General features: G+C 47.0%; 1 pseudogene; it reads right to left on the reverse strand.

The window, feature by feature from the left end:
- Positions 1-5349: 5349 nt before the first annotated feature.
- On the reverse strand, positions 5350-6725 carry LOC148112855 (uncharacterized; annotated as a pseudogene).
- Between the last annotated feature and the right edge of the window lie 209 nt (positions 6726-6934).

The raw sequence follows: 6934 nt of genomic DNA on the forward strand, positions 1-6934 counted from the left end.
TGGCATGACCTGCTGGAGATGTAGTCATTTGCCTTTGCTGTGTTCCATCTAAAAGGACACCAACACCACCAGGGGGTGTTTGAGTTTGGGCCTGTGGAAACACTTGTGGCATTTCAGCTTCTTGTAGTAAATTACTTTTGCCAGCAGATGGTGCTGCACCTTTAGCTTCGGGCAGCTTTGCATACGTGGTATTGTATGCTTTAGAGTAGGAGTGGTTATGTAAGACATGTGTAACTTGATCAGGGAGACTTTCATGTGACGTATGCAGTGCTCTTTGCCTTAATTGGCCTGACACAGGATCCACCAGGGGGAGTGTCTTTGGCTCTGAGCAAGAAGACAATATGGCGCTTTTTGAAAAATTTAAGTTATCTCCCATATCTTGCTCAAGCATAGATATAGCCATTTTTGCTTGGGATAGCTGCTGTTCATAGAGTTTTATACGGTAGGCTTTCATGGCCAGCTGATCCAGGGTGAGCTTAGAGCTTCGAGGAGAATAATGAATTGTTTCTCTCTCTGCGTGGGAGGAATTTTGCTCAGCAGTGCTTGCACCGAGCTTTACAAATTCAGAAGGTTCTGGGGAGACTTTTTCAGAGCTTGGAAGATCAGAAGAAAATGTTACTGACCTCAGTCGTAAATCATCATCCTCAAAAACAGCTTCTGTCTTATCTGTCTCCATTTCTGTTCCCACGGCTTTTTCTTGTTCCAGGCGTGTGGCTGTAGTAAGGGGCTGGAAATCTGGAAACCTCCTGTCTGCCACCTCTTCGTTCGTTCTTTCCTCTTCGTTGGAAAGATCAATCAAATCATTTACGAAGAGTGGTCTTGGTTTCACTTTGCCTTTTTTTCTTCTGTTTCGGCATCTCAGCAATATAATTAGCGTACCTCAGTAGCTAAAAACTAATTGCCTATGCGCTCTTATCAGAAATAACAAAACAAGGAAAAAAGCCATAAATCAAACCATCCTCTGCTACCAGAATGTCAGGGCATTTATTAATCCCATGTTTGGCTCTGGGACTAATTACCCTGGTTTAGAGTAGATGAATCGAGGCTTATTCCTTGTTGCAATATTCCAAAAAAGAAACGCGAAGGAAGGTTTCTAATAAAACTCATTTATTTGTTATAAAGAAAATAAAACACCTCACTAACTAAGAAAAGTTAATTGTTACATTTTTGAAAGTAATTCGGGCCGGCTATCTTTCAGCCGGACCTTGCTGGAAAGAGAACAAAGGAAGGAGTGTGAAGAGCAAGTGAAGGAATGTGGGTGGATACGGAAACACGTAGCTTACTGATAAGAAGTTGGCAAAGCTACGGAGAGTCTGACAGTCCAGAAATAATGAGTTCAGCTGGCAAATAAAATAACGCAGTGACAGGATTATCCAATCTGCATCCCCCCCAAGGGATCATGTGGGGTGCAGCTTCTGATGGCTTCATAATAATAATAATAATAATAATAATAATTTTATTTCTATACCGCCTTTCTCCCGAAGCACTCAGGGCGGTGTACAGCCAATTTAAAAACACAAGACACAACAATAATTAAAAATTAAAATAATTAAATAGATTTGGCCGATTTAAAACCCCAAAAATTAAAATACCCCAATTTAAAATTATTATATTGACAGCCCTGCCTGGCGGAACAACAGGGTCTTCAGTGCGCAGCGGAACACCCGGAGGTCGGAGATCTTACGTATTTCTGGGGGCAGTTCATTCCACAGGGTTGGGGCTCCCACAGAGCCCCAACCCTGGTATGCCAGGACAGTTGACCTTGATTGGTTATCAGCGTACCTCCCAGCTGCAGAGAAATGCTGAGGAATACTTTCTCCAATTTACTCCACCAGCTCACTTCCCCCCTCCCAACTATCCAGACAGCTCCCCCAATTTCAATGGCAGCCGTAGCAAGCAAGCAATATAAAAGCGGAGGCTGACATTCGGCCCTCCTGCAGAAGAGACATTAGTCCTAGAAAAAGAACAGAATAAGATAAAATAGAAAATTACATAAACAAGTAACATATGAACAGTGCCATAACTAAGGTTTATCAGCATATTTGGAATAAAACAATTGCAGCTGCTTCGGAGCCCTAACATCTCGCTCATTTACCCATTCAGACTGAGCTAATGGGAAGTGTTTTCAGGCCACCAAGTATTGCACTTTACCTCGATGTTTCCTAGAATCCAATATCTCTTTGACCTCAAAATGCTGTTACCCTTCAATGAGTATGGGGACAGGAGGAGGTTCTTGGTCTGGACGCAGGGGGAATGTATGCTTGGGTTTCAGCAAACTAACATGAAACATAGGATGAATCCTCCGCAAGGTTTTAGGCAGCTCTAATTGCACCGTAACTGGGTTAACTATGCGTACAATAGGGAAAGGACCCACATATTTGAGCCCAGGTTTTTTCGATTTTTGGGTAGTTTGCAAGTATTTGGTGGAAAGGAAAACCTTATCTCCTACTTTGTAATCCCTACCCTGAATTCTTTTCTTATCAGCTTGGTTTTTATGAGCTCAGTGAGCCTTGTTCAAGACCTTACGTGTTACAGTCCAGGTACCACGTAATTGTTCAATCCAGTCAGGCAAGGAAGGTATCTGTGGGTTTTCCTGAGGCAGCTCTGGGATGGGCACAAAGTCTTGGCCTGAGGCCACCTTAAATGGGGTAAAACCAGTACTACTGTGTATAGAGTTATTATAGGCAAACTCCACAAACGGCAATAAGTCTGCCCAGTTATCTTGATGATAATTTATGTAGCATCTAAGGTATTGTTCCAACACTGAGTTAGATTTTTCACAAGCCCCATTGGTCTGAGGGTGGTGGGTGGAGTTTAACCCCTGGGCAGAGCCTAACAACCCCAGGAACTCCTTCCAGAAGTGGGAGATGAACTGAACCCCTCTGTCTGAGATTATTCGCTCTGGAGCCCTGTGTAGTCTATACACATGCTGGACAAACAGTGTAGCCAGAGTTTTAGCCGAAGGGATCTTGGGACATGGGATAAAATGCACTTGCTTAGAAAAAAAATCAGTGACCACCCAAATGACCGTATTTCCTCCACTTTCGGCAACTCAACAATAAAATCCATGGATATCTCCTTCCATGGGGCTCCCAGCCTGGCTACACTCTGAAGTAATCTAGGGAGTTTCCCATGAGGCTTCTTTGCTGACGCACATATAGGGCAGCTCGCCACGTAGACTTCTATGTCTTTCTTCAGCACCGGCCACCAGAATTGTCATTTAACAAAATGTAATGTCTTCATGAATCCAAAATGCCCAGCGATTTTAGCATCATGGGCGTATTGTAATACTGCCCCCCTCAGGCTGGTGGGGACATACAGCTTTGCTCCCACCCAGGCGAGACCCTCACGAAGTGTACACTCATTGGAGTGGGCTAAAAACCACTCATCAGTTTTTAATGCTTCTTTTAATTGCTTGCTCAAGTTGCTGGTCAAGGTTAGGTCCCCTTTCACCTGGGCTCTGGTAACCACTGGAGCCGCCAGCTGTTTTGAGGAGATAACTGTACGAATCACTTCCCTTCAAACACTATTGTATTGAGGCAGTCTCAAGAGGGTATCTGCCATAAAGTTCTTCCCTCCAGGAAGGTAGAGCAGAGAGAAATTAAATCGGTTAAAGTGTTGGGCCCAGCAGACTTGCTTAGGTGACAATTTTTGGGGCCTCTAAGTTTTTCTGATCAGTCCTCACCTCAAAAGGGTGTTTCACCCCTTCCAGGAAATGCCTCCACATTAACAGCGCCCAACAAACAGCAAAAGCCTCCTTCTCCCAGATGGCCCATCTCCTCTCAGTCTCAGATAATTTCCAAGAGGTATAGTTACAGGGTTGCAAATTCCCCTTGGCATTGGCTTGAAGTAACACTGCCCCGATGGCCACATCACTGCCATCAGCCTGAACAACAAATGGGGCCTCCATGTCAGGATGTATAAGGACCAATTCGGCAGCAAACAGTCATTTCAGTTTCTCAAAAGCCGCCTGACACTTGAGAGGCCGGGAGGGTTTTGGCCTTGCCTCTCCTTTTGTTTTCAGGAGGTTAGTAATCAGTAAGGCAATTTTTGTGAATGAGGGGATGAACTGTTGATAGAAGTTAGTAAAATCCAGGAAGCTTTGTAGTTGTTTGCGGGTACATGGGGGAGCCCATTACAACACTGCCCAGATCTTTTCTGGATCCATTTCTATCCCCTCATGTGAAATGCGGTACCCCAGATAGTCAATTTTAGTCTGGTGGAATTCACATTTTGACAACTTAGCATACAGCTCAGCAGCTCTAAGTTTTTTCAGGACCGCTCTCACCAGTTTTACGTGGTCATCCATGGTCTCAGTGTAAATAAGAATGTCATCCAGGTAGACCAGGACCCCCTTGTAAAGGTGCTCGTGCAGTACTTCATTGATCAGTTGAATGAACACTGCAGGGGCTCCTTGTAGTCCAAAAGGGAACACCCTAAATCGGAAACATCCCAGCAGGCAGTTGAAAGCAGTTTTCCATTCATCACCCTCCTTAATTCGAACTCTATAATACGCCTCCCGCAAGTCCAGCTTAGTAAAAATCTTCCCTTTGGCCAGGTGGGCTAGCATGTCCTTCATGAGGGGCAGTGGGTAGACATTTTCCACGCAAATAGCATTTAAGTTCTTATAATCAACCACCAGATGAAAAGACCCAACCTTCTTCTCCCGAAATAGCACTGGGGTGGCTACACGCGGCCTACCCGGCTGGATGAAGCCACATTTTAGGTTTTTATCAATAAAGTCTTGTAGTTCCCCCAACTCCCGTGGGGTGATGGGATAGATCTTTGGTTTAGGGAGTTTTACCCCAGGAAGGATTTCTATACTACAGTCTATAGGCCGGTGAGGGGGCAGCACATCTGACGCCTTCTCACTAAACACCTCCCAGAGGTCCTGGTACTCTTTTGGGATCTTTTCTTCCCCCACAATGTGTTCCGTTGCAGTCACCGCCACCTCACTCGCCACTTTAGCCATACAATAGGCCCCCCCTCTCTTCCTTTGCTGGTTAGAGCGGATGTGCAACATGCACAATTTACATGTGGGTTCCATTTTCGGAGCCAGGGGAGCCCAAGTAGGAGGGGTCATTCCATGCCAGGGGCCACAATAAAGCTCAGAGTTTCTTGGTAATCTCCCATCCTCATCTCAATCGGATCGGTTACAAAATGGGTTGCCCCCCCCCCCAAGCTACCGACTCGTCTAGCTGACAGAATGTGATGGGCCTTTTCATCGTTTTTAGTCTTAGACCCATCTTTTCCACAATCTCAGGGCTGATGACACACCTTGTGCATCCTGAATCTAGAAGGTCTAGCATCTTCCCATGGGCCCCGGTGGAGGGTACCTTTAGTTCCACTTTAGGTCATGGGTCTCCCATTCTGATTTACCAGGTGGTCTTCGTCAGAATCAGTTTCAGTTTCACTGTCATCAGCAGGGTCGGAGTTCCCAACTCATCCTGTTTCAGGGGAGCAAACTCAACAACTTCTACCCCTTTTAGGGTAGGCTTGCGGGGTTTTGTGGGTGGTTTGTCAGCTCTCTTCCCTCCATTAGGGGTCACCTTGGGTCCAGGTTTAGAGAAACACTCAGCTGCTCAGTGCCCCTCCTTTCCACATCTGAAGCACACAGTGGACTTCGGCTTGGAGCCTCTGGGTTCCCCTGTGGCCTTTGGAGCCCCCTTGTGGGGTGAGGAGGGTGGTTTGCTCCAGGTGCGCCCACCGCAGTAGTGATCTCTGGCCAAGTCGATCTCCATGTCAGCAGCCAGCACGTTCCAACTTTGCAGATCCCTAGGGGCCCCTCGAGAGCAGCAATCCTTGTAGACATCCTCATTGAGGCCATCCTTTCCAGCAGGGCTACTTCTGACCATCCTCTCATGTAGTGCACCAGCTCACGGAACTCCTGGGTGTACTCCGCCACCGATCTCTGCCCCGGATGAATGGACTTCATCCTGATTCTCACCCTTCACTCAGCTACTGGGTCCTCAAAGCACGTTCTGAGGGCTGCCGTGAACTGGTCATAATTTCTCATCAGAGGGGAATCTTCATTATGGAGAAGATTCTGCCACCCCGTCCAGGGCCCTGGTAATGCACCTCATGCGTGTGGCATCTGAGGAGAAATCCTCCCCCCAGTCTTGCACGTGGTTCCACACTTGGGTTAAGAAGAATCCCAGTCCTTTTGGATCTCCCCCGTATCTTACTGATACCAAGGGAATTTGGGGCTTTTTTCACCTCCATGGCAATGCCTGCCCAGCAGGGGGGCTCTGGATCTCAGCAGCCGCTTGAGTTCCAGAGGCCTAAGCTGTCTCTTCCCGGGCTTGGGCTCTCTCTTCTATGCAACCAGGAGCCTCAATTTCACCCCCAGAGCATTCAGCCTCCCCCCCGGCAGGCAACCCATGGACCTGCAATCCATACCTTTCACGGGCTCTTCAACTCTCACAAGCCTCTCTCAGTAGTTGCAAAGCCTGGATCATCAGGAGATTTTCTTTCTGCTCTTCCTGCCAGGCAGCATCTCCGTGTCAGCGTCTGGTAGTTGTTACTCCTTGGGGGGTCTTCTCCAGCTCCAGCAATCTCCCCATGCCCAACAACCATTTGGCTCTCTCCGGCTTTTCCTCAAGCTGTAAATCAGCCATCCACTCTGAAGCCTCCCAGCCGGGGTGTGACTGGGAGATAGTGGAACCAGCAGCTCCCATGTCCTCCTGGTTGCTGTCTTGGTCAGACATTCTTTGCCCAGCCCCCATGGTAGTTTTCCGGGATGGCTGTTAATTGCAGACCTTGCTTAATGTCAGGTATGCCTCCTTTCAGTACTCAAGAAAGAAAACCCCTGACTCCATTTTCATAGAGAAAGGTACTTTTACTGAGTATGAACTGAATGCAACCAAAGAAAAGCAAGGTCTGAGGCAATAGGCGCGAAAATCTTATAAAGAAAGCATCCTTAAAACCCTCCCCC

This window comes from Pantherophis guttatus, chromosome 7, assembly GCF_059756535.1.
Source record: "Pantherophis guttatus breed Tessera chromosome 7, ASM5975653v1, whole genome shotgun sequence".
NCBI classification, from domain to species: domain Eukaryota; kingdom Metazoa; phylum Chordata; class Lepidosauria; order Squamata; family Colubridae; genus Pantherophis; species Pantherophis guttatus.